Here is a 24,039-nt window from a genome sequence, read left to right as displayed (position 1 = left end):
GTTCATAAATATAAAATTGTGCATTTCACAAGCTGCAGAAGTGTAGTATCCTATGGCTGCAGTATGAATGAGTCACATCTGGAATCTTCAGCTCATACAAATACCTTCAATTTGAAGGGATATGAAATGATCACAAAGGTTCAGTACTAGGTAAAGCAGGAGGTTAACGTTCGTTCATGAGTAGGATTCTTCAAAAATGCAAAGATGGTTTACAAAACACTCTTGTAATGCATGCTTGAATATTGCTTAAGTGTACAGATTGCTCAAGCGCATGGAAATAACAGAGGATATTGTATGTACACAAAGAAGACCAGTATGAATGGTCCCAGACTGAAGAAAACTTGAGTAGAATTATCTCATTACCATTTTATACCATTGTAGGCCACTTAGTCGTATGGAAATAATTCGTCTTCTGATGATTTTTCTTCTCACCACAAGACACACCATCTTACTTATTTAGATTTTGAAATGGCCTATCGCTGGATTTAACATGTACACTCGATTGAATCTTTTCATATTACCAATACACAACAAAGGTGCCTCCATTTAACTATGAATAAGCAGTGCTATTTTTATCACTGTTATCATGAAAAATGTATTTTTTGGCTGACAACTAGCAGACCATTCTGTTCGTGAATATGAGGCCATCTGAATTGTGAGGGGAGATAGTGGCACAAATCCTAAAAAGTTCATTAAATATTTTTATTTGAAAGTACATATAATTGATTTTATGCCATAGTTTTCTCTGAAATTGGAATCACAAATGGTACAAGAAAATGAAAACCCTATAAAGTGTAATGTGCACACCAATTTGTTTAAGGTTTCTGGTGGAGTAACAATTTTCTTCCTTGATTTTGCCTCTGAACCTTTAAACTGTAGCTTTAGAAGCCTGCAATGTTTTGTGTAGTTTCACGCATTTTTTTTATCAGAGCAATGTTGTATAGAAGGCTGTGGAGCTTCACAAACAAGTTTTGTGCTGTTTAGTGGAATCTGAGTAAAGTTTGATTTACTGCGTCATTCTTTATGCAAGGTGAATAAAGTATATTGAGCGTTTCGAATAATGCCAAGGCCGGGTAAAGTATTTAAAAGGTGTAGGTAAGTCCCTTATTACCAATACAAAGAGACAAAATGATGTTGATGTTAGGGCTAAGCCTGCAGATGCAAACATTAGCTTGTATACAAGTGTATCTAAAGTAAAACTTAAAGACAGGTGTTGTGCCAGAAGAAGCAAATCATGACAAAAATGCAGGTTTCCAACTAGTGGATCTGAAATTTTTAGCAAAAGCAGTTGGAAAAGCCTGCATGTACTCTGTTGTGGAGGAAATGTGAATTTGGTGGCTACACTTTACGTTAAAACTGCAGTGCTGACACACCATTCTAGAAATCAAAGGCCAGTAGTAGAATGTATGAAGTCAATGTGAGGTTTTATTATAGGCTAAGACGTGTAGGACTTGGAGGAGAAGATGGAAACATTTTATATGGTATGATTAACATGCCTCCACCTCTACTAAATTTTACTAAAATGAACACTACTCTCCTCAATGCAGTTGCAGATATATGTGAAGTGAGCATGAAGATGGTAGTTCAGGGGGCTATTTAAGAAAATTGTGATGCAACTAATAACAAAGATATGTAATTTTCCTACGGCAATTCATGGACAAGGTGGGTACATATGTCACTCCATGGAGTTTCAACAGTCAATAGTGTAGACGTTGGAAAAGTATTAGCATTACAGGTAATGTCTAAATATTGTTGTGCATGTTCCTTGCACAAGAACTAAATGAGCAAGTAAAGAAACAGAGTGGCAAGCAGTGTTATTTAGGCTCCAGTGGAAGGATGGAAGCTGCAGGCATGAAACTGATTTTCTATTAGGCCTTTGTAAAGGCACAGAGTAAGATACATAAAGTATTTATGAGATGGAGAGTCTAGTGGTTTCAAGACTGTAGCTGAAAGTAAGCCCTATGGAAAAGTCTGCAGTATTCTCTAAGTAGGAATGCTTAGGCCATATTCAGAAGAGGATTTGTGGACGACTCAGAAGAATTGTTTCAGACAATAAAGGCAAGTTACTGGGGGGGGGGGGAGCCACTGAGGGGAAAACAGGCTAACAAAGAAGATAACTGACAACCTGGAAGTATATTATGGTGGTGAAATTAAGAATAACCTCACTGACTTGGATAATATGAAGAAGGCAGTATGGGCTATTTGATTAAATTACTCGTTGACAAACAATTCACCCCAACATGACCTATATTTTAATCAGTACTGAAAATTCCTGAAAAGCATGGAAAGTGGGAAAGGTTATAGTCTTAAGAATAACTTTCCTTATGCGATATCAATGGCCATCAAAAAAAGTTTTCGAGCATTGGCTTCAGAAGAAGCAAAGCACGGAACCCAAATGAAAGCGTCAGTTTTCTTATTTGGAGGAAAAGTTCAAAGACTGTGTTTCTTGTTAAACTGGTACTGAAGATTTTTGCTTTGGATGCTGCAGCTGTGTTTAATGATATGAATGTACCAAGACTTTACATCCTCAGGAAGTTGGGCCTTACACCTGGAGTCATCACTGAACAGCTACTGTGAATGAGCAATAAATTGCAAAGGCAGAGGCTTCAGTGCAGAATATAGGAGCTTCAAAGGATGATGAAGAATAACTGGAATATGGTTATGGACACTTTGCATTAAGGTATGATTAAAAAAAAACTTTCATGCAAAATTTAAATTGATTTTTCTGCAACTTAAAATTTTCATCCTTTAGGAACACATGTATCATAATCTATTGGAGGGATTTCTATGAAATTTGGCACACTTTTTCCTTTAAACCAAAGCAATATTTGTATGGAACAGGAGCTTTATTCTGTGCAATATAAACAGTTTCATGCTTCAAAACATATGGAAATTTTGTTTTTAAATTACTCAAATCAGAAAAATCACATAAAATAATTGAAATAATTTCTGAAAATTTACTGTACTTGAATGTACACTTATTAGTGTAGATTAGTTTACTATATGAAAGATTAAAAAATTCGCAAGGAATTAATGACAAAGTATACCACAAAATAATAATGTAACAAAAAATTCAGAATTTTCATATAGTATTGATAATTTATTGAAAACCTCATAAAATGATTTAAAGCATGTAGATCCCTCTAAATAAGTGTACAAGATTTCAGTGATATTTGAAAAAAAAAGGTAAGTGATGTAAATTCACGAAAATAAGACTGCAAATCTGCCACAGTCTCCTCTTTACTTAACCCTAATAATGCAGATTCCTGACTGTGAATTTGCAGTTTGTTGTCTTATTCTAATACTAGAAAAAAAACCAGGAAAATGAAATATCAATTAGAAGTCATGAAATCGTAGAATTACTCTTGTTACGGCAGTTTTTGAAGGAGTAAGCTATGAAATCATAAGCATCTTTATCTTGGGGGTAGTTGCTCTGTGGTGTGACTACTATCAAGTCTGTCTCTATGTCATAGTTCTTTTACGACGTTGTGGTTACAGAAATAGTTTGTCTATAATGTCGGATGAATATTTTAATATTCACCTTCATCCTTCACTTGTAGAATGGAATCGTAGTCTATGGAACAAACCAAAATGATTTTTCGTATCATACTAGTCTTCATTTTATTTTATTAGATCATATCTTTTAAAAATACTTATTGTCCTTAGATTTTGAGGCTAGTGTTTGTCAGTGCCAAGAGGAAGCTTGATTTTTTCTCATAACATTAAAATATGTATAATGTTACATATGGTACTGCTGTTGTTTTGGACTTCTGAAAACCGATAAACATAAAACAAAGTTTGAGATAAGTCCTGTTTTACTTCTTGATTTTGTCAACGTTCTGAGGAGCTAATAAACATTTATGTTTCTCTACTTACAAAACACAAGTTACAAAGTAATGTTTCGTGTTGTTGTATCTGTTGAACCAGGTTACACCAACTCCTGAGCACTATAATATCACGAGGACGCGGCCACGTGACAGCAGGTTTGAGTGGTGTCACTTCCGCCTCCTTTCGTCTGAATGTCGTCGATCAGCAGCTCCCTAGGACAATAAGTGACAGTTACCAACAATATTACTTTCGTAGCAGTTTAACCCTCTACTGTACTATGTTTTATGTGTGATATCTAAAACTGAATAAATTCGAATGTCACAATGACCGCTGAGACTCGAAGGAGGAGTTACGTTAAAACGAATATCTATATGTTTAACGTAGCAAAATAGGAGAAAATAGTGTATTAATGACTTGCTGATATTGCAGGACATAGAGCAAACAGGAATGAAAATGTTACCTACAATACAAACAAGGAAAATTCATGAAAATAACAATTTTTTATTACTACAGAGACACACATGCAAAAACAAACACCATAGGAAAACCCTCTTCTAGTGAAACAAGAGGCGTTTATGCTGTGACTTAAAATGGTCCCTCATTCATCTCAAACATGCAGCATGTTCTTCATGACATAACTCACTACTTGTAGAGTCAATTGAGTTCATTCCCCCTAGCAGGAATAGTGGTCCTCTGGACTTCCCCAGTGTTTGCCAGGCATAATCTGTATGGCTTACGCGTGGAGATAATGCTTTCCAGTCCACTTCATCAATACGTTCGTCTTCAAAAATGTAATTACCTGCTAGATCACCCACACACATATATCACTGACAAGTCACACATATTATTGGAATTGTTGATCACTACACCCCGGAAGAGTACGGATCAACGAAGAAAGCAAACTTGGGAGAAAGAGCAAATTCACTCGCTTTTTTACCACAAAAGTTAACAGCAATCAATTTTTCCAAGGAAGACAAGTCGTACGACTAGCCAAGATTACAACATGGATCATATGTTCTCCTATTTACTCATGTGCAAAATTTGGGACGTTACATTAACATGCAGGCATCACACTGTATGTAGGCTGAACAAGACCGGGAAAGAGGTAAATATGCTATGGCCAGTTATTAGAGTGCAATGTGGTGCTCACTGATTTGTCCTAGCGAATTTCTGTGGAGATGATACTTGGGAACAGAAGATGATTCATCAACATCAGAGTAAATAAACACTTCGCTGGTATGTAGGCGACGATAACTTCAAACTTGAAGTCCCTGCTTTTTGACGATGAAACCAGATTACGCTCGGACAGGTGCCATAAACGAGCCCACATTGCGGTGATAACCCAGTGAAGTAAGCCAGCCCGAGACCATTGTTGTTTGCCGAAGGAATAGTCTCTGGAAAAAAACACTGCTATGCCACGTGAGCTTCTGAGTGGGACAATTTAGACAATTCAGTCCAGCGCAGTGAAGAGTTTGGCCTGTTTGTCAACACTTCTAAGGCTAAAGTTGTAGTCTTCTCTAAGAGAAGACTCCAAGCAAACTTTTCAATAAAAGAAAATAAGAAATTGGAGTAAAAACTTGAATAACTGTAAATACTCACTTACTTACGCAGAAAAATAAGATGTGAACCGTTTTATAACCTTCAAATATCGCATATCAAAACAAAACTGTATCATGCTGCCTTCCACTGAAGATGTCTTCGAGGAAAAAGGTGAGTCACATCTGGAATAAATAATTTAGAAAACGAATAGTAAATAAGATTTAACAAGTATCCTCCTTGAAGAACGTAGGCACTGTGTTGGATGAGCAGTGTGACTGCAAGAAAGATATCAGAACTAAACAAAAAGACGCCGTGAGAAAATTTATTAGCATTAACATTTTTTATAAGATCGGATCGTAGTCTTCAATGCAAATGATCCGTTGCTAAGTTTTCTCCATTTGTCTCAATGGATACGAGAACTGGACACTTGACCAATATGTAAAGAAAATAATTGATGCGTCTGAAACACATCTCTTACACATACCTTGGGTGGTGAAAATATCAAACGAAGATGTTCTTCATCGGATGAAAAGGCTAAACCAAATATTGCTCATTATAAAATAAAGGAACTTAATATCTAGGACACATTATAAGAGGCGAAAGATATCAGTTATTATAACTCATCGATGAAGGGAGAGAACAAGATATCTGCTGGATGACGAAGGAGCTCGTGGCTGAAGGATAGTAGTAGATGGTACAATTACACGTCAGAAGATGCCTTCCATGCTGCAACGACACGTCCAGGTCGTGGACCATCAGCCGCCATCAGGAGAAGACGCCTTAATCGGAAGAAGTGACCCTGCAGTGAAAGAGTCCAAACGCAGAGCCTCTGTTTCACCATATCGCGCTCTGAAAAGTTGCCGGGGATAAGGCTTACCCAGTTGTCACCAAAGCTTTGGCTGCTCGTGGAAATATACTGCCCACCTTAAGGCGTATGGGAAAGGCTACTTTATGTACCACTCTCTCTTCTGTCCCTATTCCTGTTCGCAGGAAGAGCTATTGTTGGTAAATCTCCACGTGAGCTTAAATATCTGTAGTTTCACTTTGATGATAATTTCGCGGGATATACGTGTATTTGGGTCTTCTAGGAACGTATGCTCTCGAAATTTTAACAGCAAACAGCAACGGGATACAAAACATCTCTATGGAAACGTATGCCACTGGAACTGACCGATCATCTCCGTGACACTTCCGCACTTACTAAATGAACCTGTAACATTTGGGGCCGGCCGCTGTGGCCGAGCGGTTCTAGGCGCTTCAGTCCGGAACCACGATGCTGCTACGGTCGAAAGTTCGAATCCTGCCTCGGGCATGGATGTGTGTGATGTCCTTAGGTTAGTTAGGTTTAAGTAGTTCTAAGTCTAGGGGACTGATGACCGCAGATGTTAAGTCCCATAGTACTCAGAGCCATTTGAACCATTTTTTTGTAACATTTGGGTCATCTGTGTTTGCTCTATCAGTAAGACCAATAAATAATGAAACATATTTTTTTCTGAAAGCAGGTTCGTTTTATTGAGGATTCCAACAATTAGACCATATTATTCCCTACTCTTTTGACTGCAAAACCGTATTTTCAAACATAATCTCCTTTCAGTGCTACGGCCTTACGCCATCTTACTCGAATGGTTGTAACGTATTACTATCTTTACGACGTTTCTCATCGAGCCATATACGTTATCTCGCATTTCTAGCTGCTTCTCTCGCACAGATAATGATAAAAATTCAGAAATTCCAGGGTCGCCACAAGCCCAAGCCCTACCTAGCCATTTAGAAAAAGAAACGGAGCTGGAAAATTATTAGTTAAGTTACTTTAATAATTTAATTACAAGTATGTTACTTTCTTTAAGTAGCCAAATAAATAGCACTCCATGTCGTGCATGAAGCAACTTGATTAATTCAGAATTGGAAATCGGAGTAAGTGGGTAAGATCAACACCACAACATTTACCTTTCATGTAGATTATTTATTGTATGTAAGTATTTGGTTGCACATCCTAACTACACATAAATGGTGCCCGACCAGAAATATTTAAGTAAGAATGACGTGAGAATGTAACAGAGCACAATTTAACTACAGCAAGAACAAAAACAGAAAACGGGGGTGGGAGACAATAATACTATCATCTCCTTTGCATTCATACTATAAAAATATCTCAGTGAGATTCGCATTACGATTCTACGCATGCACTATTCTTGACAGAGGTTTAAACAATGCACGAGGTTGTGCGATAATTATTCAACATACGAACTGCGTCTGCTGCTTGCAAACGGCCGAACTAGAGCACGTGGAGCATTCCGAATCAAACTGTTGTGCTGCTATGTAGAAAGCGCACGAAAGAACAAATACTCTTGCAGAAATTATAGCTCATTAAACAAGCAAACTGTTAAAATAAAGTCTACTGCGGTACCGTGGTGGACCAGAAGGGTCATTGATTACCAAACACGTGGCACAAAATCGACACGCAAAGACAAAAGCAACTTTCACAAAATATAAGATTAAAAATCATTAAAAAATCATACTCTCTTCGACATAGTATTACACTTACGTACGGATGAAGTGATCCTAACCAGCTTTGCCTAATCAGATTTACCGTTTAAAATTCTACTTCATCGTTATTCAAAATGAACAAAGTAACTTCCACACTTTTAACTCAAAACACCCAAAAATCGCCTATTTAAAGCGATATAATTATGGCATATTCGGAAAAATAACTCGCTTCACACGCTTCAGTTAAACTGAAGTTCTTAAGTGTTTCTGGAAACCTAAGATCACCTGTGCTCTCCTTCGAACGAGAAACAACAGTCTGCTCCCAGCAGACGATGACCAACTCAGCGTTTCCCACAAAACAAAACAGAAAACACACACATAATATACAATAGGTCTTATTTGAGTGCTCTGTCTTTCTGGAAGAGTTTATGAATTGGGCTAAAATCAGGTAGTAAAGTGAATGAGTTGTACCGAATTCGACAAGCGTCTTATGAAACGACTTCACAGAGACGTTTCATGGTTCGTAAGCCTACATAGTGCCATTCTACTGGTCGAAGTCGGAGCAAAAGTCTTGTTACATCAGTAACCTTCACATCATCCACATACTGCTTCCCGAAGAGAGCAGCCGTCATTGGGCCAGATGGAAGACGAAAAGTGCGAGATTCGGGTTTTAGAGTAGATGATAAAGAGCAGTCCAATGAAATTTTGTGAACTCCTCTCGGGATGCAGACTTGTGTGAGGCCTTGCACTGTCATGGGAAACAGAAGTTCGTTTCCCTTTCTGCCGTGACGAACACGCTGATGTCGTTTCTTCAGTTTCCTGAAAGTAGTGCAATACCTTCGCAGCTAATCGTTATACCACGAGGCAGGACATCAAACAGGATAACCCCAGACCGTCACCATGACTTTGCCGGCTGAGGGTGTGGCTTTGAACGTTTTCTTCAGAGTAGAGGTAGTGTGGCGCCATTCTAGGGATTTCCGTTTTGTTTCCAATTCGAAGTGATGAACCACTGTTTCGTCACCTGTGACGTTCTACAAAAAATTGTCGCGATGTGAGTCTCGTACTGTGCAAGCAGTTCCACACAGATGTTCCTCTGTTGCTCTTTATGGTCTTGTTAGGCGGCGAGGAATCCAGCAGGCGCACAGCTTTGAGTAACCCAACTGGTGAACGAGTGTTCAGCAGTACCAACAGAGACGTCCATTTGTGCAGCGAGGTGTCTGATTGTGACTCACCGATCACATCGAATGAGAGTGTCTGCACGTTCCAACACTGCAGGAGTTAACAGCTGTGTGCAGCCCAGCAGAGCGGACAGGTTTGCGCGACCTTGTTGCTATGATGACAGACGCCTCCCCCAAAGACTCATTGTGCTTTTGTTCGCTGCCATGTCTCCATAGACATTCTGCAAGCACCTATGAGTATCTTCAACGCTCTGGTATTCTGCTAAAAGAAACTCTATGGCAGGTCTCTACTTGGAGTGCATCACCATTACAGCCGAAAATTCGAACGCTGCATAAAGCGCCGTCACCTGTCAGAACCTCATGAAACTATAAGAGCTGAAGCGCGAATATTTACGATATCCCACAGCAAACTCAGCATTTTTTCAAGCGAAATTGGCCAAATAAAAAGAAGTATTGCTTTACTTATCGAATGCCCCTTGTATTTTACTGCTTGTTTAATCGTGACCAGGGTTTAAGGCAAATTGCCACGAGGACGCGTTTGGGACGCGACACGCGCCTGCGCCAGGTCGCGCGGCGTTGTGGTTGAGGCAGTTTCTTGCGCCGCGCGTCACGCGAGCTCTGTGGGAGGGGTGAGTCGGGGAGATGGAAGGCAGTCCTGCCATGTGCTCACTTCGGCATGGCGCTTATGGTCAGCGGCTGTATTGCCGATGCCAAAATCAGCATTACGGTACACTGAGTTTTATTGTCACTGAGTAGTGTTGCGTTTTCACCGTTTCAGCGCTCTACTTCTTTTCGTTAATTCAAAATAGTTTTCAGTGACATATATCAGTATACTTTTTGTTTTGTTTATTCTTTTGTCAAGAACAATGCACAGTTCAATAACTGGTGAACCATTAGCTACTGGAAGTATATATTCTGCCTCCACAATGTTTTCAGATCGTTAAGAAGGGACAGACGATTCATCGTGAGGGTAGTGAATAAGGAAGTAAGGAATATTATAAAATCATGTGACCAAAAGCAAGGCAGGAAAGTAAAACAAGGTTATATACTTGCTGCCTGTTATTCTGGCGTATCTCTACAATCTGTTAAAAAATGTCGAAGAGGCGTAATTTCCACAGATATGATCCCTTTGTACTCCTAGTAAAAAGCGTCCTAGATGTGGAGTACGTAAGTTTCACTGCCATTATTTGGATATGAATGAAATAAGAGACATTATACTACGTACATGTGGACATCACATTTCCACTGCAAGCTAGAAACAGTCGAGAAGCCCTCACGAATGACAATGTTTTAATCAGATCGTCGCGACGAGAAAAAGCATTTCAGTGGTCACATACACACTATCAGCATTAATAAACTAATTACACAACAGGCTACACAAATGAAGTAGTGGTTGGTATTATTACTGAAGTGTGAGTATCGCCAAAGAGCGTCGTGATCTATTTAATTTGTTGAAATGTATTGCTGACAAAGGCAGATCTACTTTCATGACAATGCTTTTCTAACGACGTGGACTCTTCCTCTCACAAAGCACATTTGGCTAGCTTCCGCATACCGGCCGCGCACCTTATTCTCAGCTGCTGACGATACACTGATCATTGTGTTGTGCCACATATCAATTGTTTACTTCTATCAATAACAACTATTTTGTTCGGGAATCAGGCATTGTCAGTTTGGCGAGGCGTAGGTGAGTAACCAGCATCAGGCCTGTGAGTGTCATTCCACTTGAAGGGTACGCTCATCATTACTTTTATACTGCTCAGATAAAGAAAAGGAATAAAATTCTTTGTAAAGTTTCCATTCCAGTCGATAGGTTATGGGATTGAATAAAAAATTGCAACAGAATTGGCGATTTATTATTGTGTGAGTTGTTAAACTTTTCTCATTCGAAGAAGCATCACTATTTGCGAGTACGGCCACATTTCTTCTGTTGACAGGTTTGATAGTACTTCTTTTGGATAAACACAATATAATTTGCACAAACTCATTTTTGCAGCAGCTACTGTGACAGAATTCTGAAACACAGTGTCTAATTAAACAAGTAATTGGCGACCAGAGAGCTCAATAGCTTACGAAAAACCTCTTTGTTCCGGTTTGTGGTAACATAAGAGAAGAAATTTCATGTTTATTTTTATACTAGGAAACTCTTGTCTCACTAGCTGTCGATAATTCTTAAATAATTACTGTCACTAGCATGAAACAAACAAATTAGAAAGTACATCTCATTTCGATGTCTCGAGCGGGTTAAAAAATATGAGGGATTATGTGAATATTCCATTCTCGAGGGCGTGAGATCGGGAATGACCACGCTACATAGGATCCATTTTCTCGAGATCGGAGACAGATACAGACCTCCTCCCAAGTCTAAACAAAAATTCAATATGTTAGCTAAATTTCATATACATCAGCGTATGGCGTAATACGCTCTAAACGCAAAATTATAGTGATCCCTATTTTTCATTGCAAACTTTTTGAATTTTGCGTAGTGTCTTACTAAAATGTGTACATCACAACAGATATGACCATTAGCGAGGTGACAGGCACTTCGCCACGTAACTGACACATAACGCTACAAGTAAGGCAAAAATCAAATATTTTCACTGAACTCTACCATCTGGTGAGCAAGATGTATGAGACAGGCGAAATACCCTCAGACTTCAAGAAGAATATAATAATTCCAATCCCAAAAAAGCAGGTGTTGACAGATGTGAAAATTACCGAATTATCAGTTTAATAAGTCACAGGAGCAAAATACTAACGCGAATTCTTTACAGACGAATGGAAAAACTATAGAAGCCGACCTCGGGGAAGATCAGTTTGGATTCCGTAGAAATGTTGGAACACGTGAGGCAATACTGACCTTACGACTTATCTTAGAAGAAAGATTAAGGAAAGGCAAGCCTACGTTTCTAGCATTTGTAGACTTAGAGAAAGCTTTTGACAATGTTGACTGGAATACTCTCTTTCAAATGCTAAAGGTGGCAGGGGTAAAATACAGGGAGCGAAAGGCTATCTGCAATTTGTACAGAAACCAGATGGCAGTTATAAGAGTCGAGGGGCACGAAAGGGAAGCAGTGGTTGGGAAGGGAGCGAGACAGGGTTGTAGCCTCTCCCCGATGTTATTCAATCTGTATATTGAGCACGCAGTAAAGGAAACAAAAGAAAAATTCGATGTAAGTATTAAAACCCATGGAGAAGAAATAAAAACTTTGAGGTTTGCCGATGACATTGTAATTCTGTCAGAGACAGCAAAGGACTTGGAAGAGCAGTTGAACGGAATGGACAGTGTCTTGAAAGGAGGATATAAGATGAACATCAACAAAATCAAAGCGAGGACAATGGAATGTAGTCGAATTAAATGGGGTGATGCTGAGGGTATTAGATTAGGAAATGAGACGCTTAAAGTAGCAAATGAGTTTTGATATTTGGGGAGCAAAATAACTGATGATGGTCAAAGTAGAGAGGATATAAAATGTAAACTGGCAATGGCAAGGAAAGCGTTTCTGAAGAAGAGAAATTTGTTAACATCGAATATAGATTTAAGTGTCAGGAAGTCGTTTCTGAAAGTATTTGTATGGAGTGTAGCCATGTATGGAAGTGAAACATGGACGATAAATAGTTTGGACAAGAAGAGAACAGAAGCTTTCGAAATGTGGTGCTACAGAAGAATGCTGAAGATTAGATGGGTAATCATATAACTAATGAGGAGGTATTGAATAGAATTGAGCAGAAGAGGAGTTTGTGGCAGAACTTGACAAGAAGAAGGGACCGGTTGGTAGGACATGTTCTGAGGCATCAGGGGATCACAAATTTAGCATTGGATGGCAGTGTGGAGGGTAAAAATCGTATTGGGAGACCAAGAGATGAATACACTAAGCAGATTCAGAAGGAAGTAGGTTGCAGTAAGTACTGGGATATGAAGAACCTTGCACAGGATAGAGTAGCATGGAGAGCTGCATCAAACCAGTCTCAGGACTGAAGACCACAACAACAACAACAACAGTTTCGTTTGAAAAAGATTACAGGGTGTGCGCGCTTCGGCTGTGTCAGCACAGAGGGTCGCTAATCTGCGTATGCGAAATATGTGTACCCGTCGCAATTTGCGCAGGACCAGCGCGACATGTACGGAGCGCGTGCGTCGCGCAGTGATGTCGTGTCACAACACACGTGCTATGCGAGTCTCAATTTGCGCTTAGCCTAAGGTTAAGACACATTGTCGGTAGATAGGCGTGAATGCAACCAAAATACAAGCTAAGTAGCCTCACAACAAGAAATCGTGAATCAAGTTCTGCTGGACAATGCTGTAAAGAATAATGAGGTAGTTCCCGCAAACGATGATTGCGAACAAAAGAAAAATTGTTTTGTTAAAGTACAGGGCGGTTATAATTAAACTTCGCTACTTGAGAGGGCTCTACAAAAAACGAATATCATAGGGCGGTCAAACTTTTAAGGACATGCGAAAGAGAAATAACGAATAAACCATTGAAAGAAACACACTTCAATTTCCACATGAGAGGGTAACGTTTGTTAACTGCGTGCAATGTTTACGATCCAGACTACAAACTTTGCTCAATGTGCCGACCATTTGCATCTACGACAGCCTGGAACCACACGAGATATACCATTTCACAACTGCTCGCGACACTTTTCGAACAGTTGGCAGTAGTATGTTCAGCTGTGATGAAAGCTCCTGCACTGATTGAGGATCGCACTTCGCGTCCAGCATTTTGAGCCATGGCAACAGTAGCTTCTTCAACAATTTGTGGAGCAATTGGCCGTCGGCCTCTCCTAGGAGCAACTCCCAAATCGCCTGTTAATTCGAACTTCCTTATCATGTTCTTCAGTCTGTGCGAAAAGAGGATCTCTACGTATTTCTTTAATGCATCGATATTCGCGAAGAGAAGTAACACTATCAATGTTGTTTTGATAAAACAGCTTTCGCGTAAATTCCTGTTCATCTTGCCAGATCCATGTCTGCATGCCCACATACGGTGATAATTCCTTCTGCTGGACTTCGTGCTTGCCAAACTAATGCACACTAATGCTTGTGTTTCAGTCATTCCAGTGCCGGTGTCTAACAACGCGTCATGACACTAACACTAATAACAATGCAAGTGCTGCAATGCACAGTATGAACACCATTCCTATAAAGTTTGATACCTTTATGGTAAACAGTTTTCTTTCTACACTAGCTCAAGTAGCCAACAAGCACCCTATAATTTAGAGTGTGCACGAAAAGCAGTTTTCAAATTTAAAATCGCAAGTACAGGACTTGGAAAAAGCCATGAATGATGCAAAAATTTGCAGCACGCCAACTGGTATCAACTTAATCTCACAGGAAGTAGAAACACTAATGCAAGAAATCGTAGTGCAGATCCCCACAAACACATCTAGTTGATATCATGGAACACTTTCGAATTGCGTTTGCACAAATTGGAAATGAGGCTAAAGAATCAGTACTTCCGTACGACATATGAGTGCCGGTGCCAGAAAGCAGGGAAACCGTGTGAGTGCTCAATATACTGCATTTTCATGCTGAGAAAATGCGTTCCTCCACAATTATTGGTCGGTAGATAAAAGGTGCAGGATCAAAGAACAATCTTTCTCAGTGCACAGTTACAACTGCAGCGAAGCGTCAATGCGTAACTTCCTTGTGTTTATTAAAAAAAAAAAAACAAAAAAAAACGAAACGCTGGGTTCAAAAAATGGCTCTGAACACTATGGGACTTAACATCTGAGGTCATCAGTCCCCTAGAACATAGAACTACTTAAACCTAACCAACCTAAGGACATCACACACACTCATGCCCGAGGCAGGATTCGAACCTGCGACCGTAGCGGTCGCGCGGTTCCAGACTGTAGTGCCTAGAACCGCTCGACCAGAAACGCTCGGAACAGAATAGTTATTAGATGATGATCTGATTATAATTCTGATAAAACATTTGCCGAGGAAAATAACTAGACAGCACTGCGAACATTAAATGATTTCGATGAGCTGTTATGAGTTGTAGAGCATTTAGAACAAATTTGCAGTGAGGGAGTACCAGGTAAATTAAAAAAAAAGCACAGCACGACGTATTAAACATTTTCAACGACTCTAAGCCCCGTGACAAAATAATTTTGGGCGCCCACTGTGGAGGCAGCAAAATGATCGGCCGAGATACCCGGGGGCGTGAAGAGATGATCACTCACGGAAATATGTGTTCAGTGATCCTTTTAGAAATGAGAAGAGGAGAGAAAATGACTTTGAAAGACGGCACTAACAGCCAGTGCAAGACGTTACATTTCATAAAGATTCGCCTTTCTTAGATACGGACGACAGATACAGACAAAACGAGCGGATACCGGTAAATTAACGGTAGTTTTGGTCGAGACCTAGTTCAGAACATGCAAACGGCTTAATGGATCATCTCCGAGAATTCAAATACTAAAGACATTAAAACTGAACTAGTAAGGGAAGAAGTACAACTGCAGATGAGACTTTAATTCCACTGACTGAACTTAGTGCTAATGGTGATAAAATTGCGCCTTTTCCTCGATTCTGGAAGTTATGCTACCATAATATCCAGAAATTTGTATCAACAGCTTCGCAGCAGCAGAGATACCTGTACTCCAGAAAATGGTGTGCTTATAGTCACTGCAACTGGTCATAAAAGTTGTGCTATTACTAGACAAATACTCATTAGGAGCAAGACCCCAGATAGCTGCTTTGACGTGACTGTGTCGACTATTGAATCTGTAACTGTGGAGTGAATTTTTGACCATGACTGGTTAATACAAAGAAGATGTAGAATTGATTTTGAAAGAGGATGTTTAATTATTTGTCGTAAGAATGAAGAGTAGGAGATCAATTTTGTCAGATTTGTCAGAGAAGAGGCAGTTCCTGCAGGTTTAGTAGCTAGCATAATTAAGAAGAAGATAGATGACGGCATAAAAGGATCGGGAAGTCAAGTGAAAGATCCGGGGAAACTTCGATGGTTTAAGTAATTTGCCCACATCCTATAGGGAAGAATTACAAGCAGTCTTGCGTGCGCACGGAGGTATTTCTAGTAAATGTGGATTAATGAAAGAATGTTAGTATCAAATTAAGATGCAAATGCGTGAGACATTCAAGAAAAATGCTATGCAGCACCACTAGCTAGAAGAGAAGCTCTAGAAAAGAAAATCAAGAGAATGATAGAAAATAACAAAACTGGAAAGAAAGGCACCAAGTATTGCAATGTAGCACATACAGTACATAAGAAGAATGGGTCAGTCAGACTTCTAGAGGATGCTCTTGCTACCAGTCACTATATTCTGCTTGAGGAAGATCAGCCAGAAAGTATAAGAGAACTTTTGTACACGAATTTAATGGAAATTGTTATATTAGCAGTTTTGTCATGACGAATAGTTTCTGGCGGCTGGAGCGAGAGGAGAAAAGTCGGAAATACACGGCATTATTACACACTCTAAGACAAAAAAAAAAAAAAAAAATCCGAATCGGAAGGAAATCAGTAGATATGATGTACAAGCACAGAGTAATGAATAATCAAAATTTCAGAATATTCGAATGATGTATTCAAGAGGAAGAGCTTCACAAACTGAGCAAGTCGGTAATGCCCCACCCATAATGCTCCAAAGGTTCCTAATTGGGGAGAGATCTGTCGATCTTGCAGGCCGAGTCTGGAAAGCACGAAGACAAGCTACAGAAACTCTCACCGTGTGTGAGCGGGCCTTGTCTTGCTGAAATGTAAGCCCAGGGTGGTTTGCCGTGAAGGGCTGTAGAATGGGGCATAAAATATCGTCGACGCACCGCTGTGCTGTAAGGGTGAAGTGGATGACAACCAAAGGGCTCTTGCTGTGAATTGAAATGGCACCCCAGACCATCACTCCTGGTTGTCGGGCTGTATGCCAGGAGACAAGCAGGTTGGTATTCCGTCACTATCAGGGATGTCTTCAGACACGTCTTCGCATGTCATCGGGCTCAGTTCGAAGCGGAGGCTCATCATTAAAGACAGTTATACCCCAGTCAATGAGACTCGACGCCGAAAGCGTTTGTGGAGACGCCTAGGACAGCAGAGTGATACCAACATGACTGTCGCCCATCATATGGCCTGTCAACCAGGAGTGGTGTCCTGGAATGCTATTTCCTTTTGTTGTCATCCGCAACACCCTTGCAGCACAGCGGTATATCAACGATATTCTACACTTCACTATGTTGCCTCCCCTCCCCATGGACAGCCATCCTGGGATTACACTTCAGCAAGATAATGCCCACATACGGTGATAATTCCTTCTGCTGGACTTCGTGCTTGCCAAACTATACCGTGGCCAGCAAAGTAGCCAGCTTGTAAGAGGCCCATGATTAAGGAATTTATTGCTATCGCACTTGAGCAGATGTAATTTCGATGGATTGCTCACGCGCTGCCTGCGATATGTAAGCTATAAGAGAATCTCAGATCAAAGAGCAGTGTTCACTGCAGTAGGAACTGTGTAATAAGTAGTTGCTAGCTGTCTGGTGTATCGAGTTGGCTGGGCCGGTCGTGTGGAGCGATGGCGGTGCCTGAGCGATATAATATAAGGTAAAAGCAGCCTCTCGCATATGTAGTATTGTTATATCAAGTCCCATGCAAATGTTTAAAAAAATCAGTAATAATCTTTTTTGTAAAAATTAACTTTTGACAATCATTCATCTCAATTTAAAGAATTTACTGATTTCTCCAATCCATGGTCATCCCGATTATTGTAAAGAGGAATCAGTTATTTCTTTTTATACATGACAAATCTATCGGCCAGCATTGCACTGCGCTGTGCCAGAAAAATTTATTATAAGAGCCCATATACATGCGTTATCGGGCGACTTCATTGACGTAAGAATTTTCAATTTATTTAGTATGATCTTTCAGGGCCATGACGCAGCACTTCTGACGTCCAAAATTTATCAGTTTAAATTCACAGTCAATTACTGAAAGCTTATAAGTGAGCCACAATTTTATTGGGAGATTAGTCACATTTTATTGTTCAAAGAATACGGAATTTATCTGTTGGTAGGTTACGCTGAATGTGAATGCTATATAATCAATGTATTAGTGGTAGGTTACGGAATTCTTTTATTGGAAGGATATGCTGAATGTGAATTATATACTTATATTTTTTACTGTTGGGAGGTTTCGGAATTTATCTGTGGGGAGGTTACAAGCTCTCTCCCCAACTGAGAAAGTTTGGAGCATTATGGACATGGCTCTGCAACCTTCTTCCGATTTTGATGATTTAAAGCGGCTACTGGACAGAATTTGGCATGATATCTCTGAGGAGGACATCGAACAACTCTATCAATCAATGCCAAGCGGAATAATTTATTGCGTAAGGGTCAGAGGTGAAGCAATGCATTACTGATTTACTCAGTTTGTGATGCTTAATCTCTTGAAAAAAATTATCCAATTTTTCTAAAATTGTAATCGTTAGCTTGTCTGCTGCATATGTATACCACATCTATCATTGTCCATCCAGGTTCGGACGAGATACGCGAGGAAAATCCATTTGTAGAACGTAATAGTCTATGTAGATGACAGTGAGGAGAGCACACAGGCACATTGCATAAAGATCTGACTACATATAAATCAGAGGGAGCTACCCTCAGTTGGCAAAATTCGGAATTCGTAAGAAAAAAGATACAATATTTAGGGAATACATCTCGTCACTAAGAATTGAATCAGATCCAACTGAAAATTTTCTGGTACCTGTTAAAAACACCTTGAATCATGTCTAAGTTTCTGTGGATACTACCGATGTTTCATTAATGGCCTTCGAACACATTTATATCACATATTTCTCTTGCTAGGATATCCACAACTGTTATTCATCGTTAATAATAAAAATACAACACAGTTAAAAACTATTTATTTCTAGAAAGGAAAGCGCAAAACGGTTTCAGTACATACGTCCCATCGTTAGTGCATATTAAAATGTGAGTCCACAAAGGATGCATAACTGAGGATCTACATCTACATCTACATGGATACTCTGCAAATCACATTTAAGTGCCTGGCAGAGCGTTCATCGAACCACCTTCACAATTCTCTATTATTCCAATCTCGTATAGCGCGCGGAAAGAATGAACATCTATATCTTTCTGTACGGGCTCTGATTTCCCTTATTTTATCGTGGTGATCGTTCCGCCCGATGTAGGTCGGTGTCAACAAAATATTTTCGCATTCGGAGGAGAAAGTTGGTGTTTGGAATTTCGTGAGAAGATTCCGTCGCAACGAAAAACGCCTTTCTTTTAATTATTTCCAGCCCAAATCTTGTATCATTTCTGTGACAATCTCTCCCATATTTCGCGATAATAGAAAACGTGCTACCTTTCTTTGAACTTTTTCGATGTATTCCGTCATTCCTCCCTGGTAAGGATCCCACACCGCGCAGCAGTATTCTAAAAGAGGACGGACAAGCTTAGTGTAGGGAGTGTCCTTGGTAGGTCTGTTACATTTTCTAAGTGTCCTGCCAATAAAACGCAGCCTTTGGTTAGCCTTCCCCACAGCATTTTCTATGTGTTCTTTCCAATTTAAGTTGTTCGTAATTGTAATACCTAGGTATTTAGTTGAATTTACGGCTTTTAGGTTAGACTGATTGATCGTGTAACCGAAGTTTAACGAGTTCCTTTTAGCACTCATATGGATGACCTCACACTTTTCGTTATTTAGGGTCAACTGCCACTTTTCGCACCATTCAGATATTTTTTCTAAATCGTTTTGCAGTTTGTTTTGATCTTCTGATGACTTTATTAGTCGATAAACGACAGCGTCATCTGCAAACAACCGAAGACGGCTGCTCAGAATGTCTCCCAAATCGTTTATATAGATAAGGAACAGCAAAGGTCCTGTAACACTAACTTGGGGAACGCCTGAAATCACTTCTGTTTTACTCGATGACTTTCCGTCAATTACTGCGAACTGTGACCTCTCTGACAGGAAATCGCAAATCCAGTCACATAACTGAGACGATATTCCATAAGCACGCAATTTTATTACGAGCCGCTTGTGTGGTACAGTGTCAAAAGCCTTCCGGAAATCCAGGAATACGGAATCGATCTGAAATCCCTTGTCAATAGCACACAGCACTTCATGTGAATAAAGAGCTGGTTGTGTTTCACAGGAACGATGTTTTCTAAACCGATGTTGACAGTGTGTCAAATTGGATCAAATGGCACTGAGCACTATGCGACCTAACTTCTGAGGTCATCAGACGCCTAGAACTTAGAACTAATTAAACCTAACTAACCTAAGGACATCACACACATCCATGCCCGAGGCAGGATTCGAACCTGCGACCGTAGCGGTCGCTCGGTTCCAGACTGTAGCTCCTAGAAGCGCACGGCCACTCCGGCCGGCGACTGTGTGTCAATAGACCGTTTCCTTCGAGGTAATTCATAATGTTCGAACAGAATATATGTTATATAATCCTGCTGCATATCGACGTTAATGATATGAGCTTGTAATTTAGTGGAATACTCCTACTACCTTTCTTGAATATTGGTGTGACCTGTGCAACTTTCCAGTCTTTGGGTACGGATCTTTCGTCGAGCGAACGGTTGTATATAATTGTTAAGTATGGTGCTAATGCAGCAGCATACTCAGAAAGGAACCTAATTGGTGTACCGTCTGGACCAGAAGACTTGCTTTTATTAAGTGATTTGAGTTGCTTCACTGGTTAAATGGACTGACGGAAAAACATCCCAAAACAAAAAATTGATTAATGTAGAGTAATGAAATTTCGGCAATGCATTTGTCTAGGTAGCATATTTAAGGGATTAACATGGCAAGAACACAGTGTAATGTAACGGCGAGACAAGCCGCTGTAAATGTGAAATGCCGATACATTCATAACTGTTATAACCGCCAGAATGTTGAACGCAAGCATGCAAACGTGCATGCATTATGTTGCACAGGTGCCGAAAGTCAATTTGTGGGATGGAGTTCCATGCTTGTTGCACTTGGGCCGTCAATATAGGGACGGTTAATGCTGTTTGTGAATGAGGCTCGAGTTTTCGTCCAACGATGTCCCGTATGTGCTCGACTGAAGGCAGATCTGGTGATAGAGTAGGCAAAGGCAACATGACGACACCCTGGAGGGCATATTGGAGTACAACAGCGGTATGCGGGTGAGCGTTCTCCTGTTGGAAAACACTTCCTGGAATGCTGTTCATGAATGGCTGAATAACAGGTTGAATCACCAGACTGACGTACAAATTTGCAGTTGGGGTGTGTGGGATAACCACTAGAGTGCTCCTGCTGTCATACGAAATCACACCCCAGATCATAGCTCCAGATGTAGGTCCAATGTGTCGAGTGCGCAAGCAGGTTGTTTGCAGGCCTCCTCCTAACCAGCACACCACCATCACTGGCAGAACCAGCTTTGATCAGAAAACTTAACAGGCCTCCACCCTGCCCTCCAATGAGCTCTAGCTTGACACCACTGAAGTCGCAAATGGCGTTGCTTTGGGGTCAGTGGCATGCATGCTACAGGCGTCTGGTGCGGAGCTGTCTTTGAAGTAACCGATTTGTGACAGTTCCTTGTGTGACTGTGGTTCCAACTGCTGCTCAGATAGCTGCTGCAGATGAAGTACAATGCGCCAGAGCCATGTGCCGAGCATGTTACTCTTCCCTGTTGGCAGTTGCACATGGCAGTGCGGTGCGACCGTACATTGTCGCAAGCACCGCTGCCAGCAATCATGCACAGTGGCTACATTCCTTTCAAGTCTTTTTGCAGTATCGCAAAAGGAAAATTAGCTTTTCGTAGCCCTACTAGACGACTCGCTCAAACTCAGTGAGATGCTGATAATGGGCTCTTTGTCGACTTTGAGCCATTCTTGACTAACATCAACTCGCCACTTCTAATCTCAAAGGTAGTAACGTTCACTGCCGTTGCTGCATCTGTTTCAAGCAAACCTGATTTGCATCCTCATAGTGGTGCTATCAGTGCCACTCTTGCGTTACTGTCGCGAAATTGGAACAGACGTCATCTTTTAGACTTAAAAACACACTTTCCAACTTTGGAATATGTCGCACAACTCCTTCGTGGTGTTGTGATTTTTTCCCGTCAGTGTATGTTATATCAAATGGTCTGGAAAAACATCACGCGATAACATTCATTAGTCGAGTTCATCAAGGTGGGAAATGAAATACAGTTTGGCTAAGAGCAAAGCACAAGCAATTGCTCGGGGATTTGACCAGTTACACTATTTTCTGTTCGGATAAGAAACCAGATCATAGGATGTTATTCTTCATACTTGATTGTAAACTGCTGCGTAATACACTTGCTAGTCACCCCCTACCCCTCCCCCATACAGTAATTTAAAGAAAAAAATCAATATATTTCTGGTGAAATAACTGTGGTACTTGATGCTTATCACGTCTTCTGCAAAATTTCAAGGATATTTATGCGGAAACTCCACATGTCAAATAAAAAACAATAATTTTATAAAATTTTGTAACAGGCGTGGACGGAGGTAAAAATTCGTAGGTTCATGCTGAACATCAAAACAGAACAGGAGACGGATGAAGTTTCAAAAATGATCAAAACAATGTATCAGGATAAAATGGAGACTAAAATTCAGCAATATTACCTAATTAATGATGACACCTTGCACACAGGACCGACTTGAACTCAGTATCATGGCGACTATGCACACAAAAATATAATATTGATGATCTGATTAAAAACATACGTACCAGTTTTGCACATTTTGTTCCGAAGAAATTATTACAACAACTTCAAGATCAGGTGACCTTTGATAACATGACTATATCTATGTCAGCTTATTGAAGTATCTACTATCCAACATAACGATTAATGCATAATATTATGCTACAAACAACAGGCGAAATCATCACTTTGGACCTATTTGGATCACTACCCTAGTCTCGTGGAAATTTCTCACTGATCTTAGCTGTTGTGGAACTGTTTTCAGAATTCTTTCACTTCTTTCCACTGAGACTAGTTAACAACAAGATCATACGTAAAAAAAACTGAAGGAAGCTTATTACCTGAATAACATTTGACCTTAGTGTACCTTGTTGGGTAACAGACTGCAATTTAGTTCTAAATAATACAACTCATTCTTTCAGGAAGGGAAGATCCTTGATATTCTACTTCTACGTATTGTCCAATGTCTAATTTGCTGAAAGTATCATGAACACTCTTCAGAAAGAAATAGACGAACTGGATTAATAAGTTGTGCGATTTTGAAGATACGATTAACGTTTACCTCATGATAGTACTTATCTACCACCCTCTACTGTTAGCAGAAACCCCGCCAATATTTTTGATGATATAAGTGATTTTCCGTCACGAACTGAGTTGCCTACCGAAGAAAGACAGCAAATAGCATTATGGCATTTGGAGAAGATGCCGCCGGCCAGTAAATTAAAACATGTCTGATTATTGACACCTGTTGTGTATAAAGATGGATCACATTACAAGCCTTCAGTGGCAAGGGATGAAATCAAAAATCTCTGCAGTTGGGACGCTTTAGAATTCTAAAGATAGTGCATCCAAATTCTGTCATATTGGAGAGAATTAATGATGAAAAATGTTCTTCATGAGGAGAACATAAAAATGTACCAACGATGTATGGAAGAGAGTGAAAATGAATAGTGTTGTAGGAAAGAAATTTTCATATTGTGTTTGTATTGGGATATGACTGATTGGCTGAGAACCTTTTCTAGCAATTGAGCGTAGGAGACTGGTCGAGCATGCTACCTGTGAGTGGGGTTAATGAAGTGTATGAAGAAATTTTCATATGAATTACAAGGTGAGTAAGGCTGAGTGATGTGCATAAAATCATGTCTTGGTGTCGTTTCATATTAAATTTGTGGAAGTAATTATTAACATGTTTGACGGCGTGCGAAGTACAAGTTTTGGTTTTGAAGACATTCTTCCGTCTGTTTTCTTTTGTTCGAGTGCTGCCAGTACGCAACGCCATGTCATCGCCTATGCAAGAAGGTGGCTCGCAAAGGAGTTAGACGTC

Source organism: Schistocerca serialis, chromosome 4 (genome assembly GCF_023864345.2).
Source record: "Schistocerca serialis cubense isolate TAMUIC-IGC-003099 chromosome 4, iqSchSeri2.2, whole genome shotgun sequence".
NCBI classification, from domain to species: domain Eukaryota; kingdom Metazoa; phylum Arthropoda; class Insecta; order Orthoptera; family Acrididae; genus Schistocerca; species Schistocerca serialis.
Note: the sequence above shows the minus strand (reverse complement) of the source record.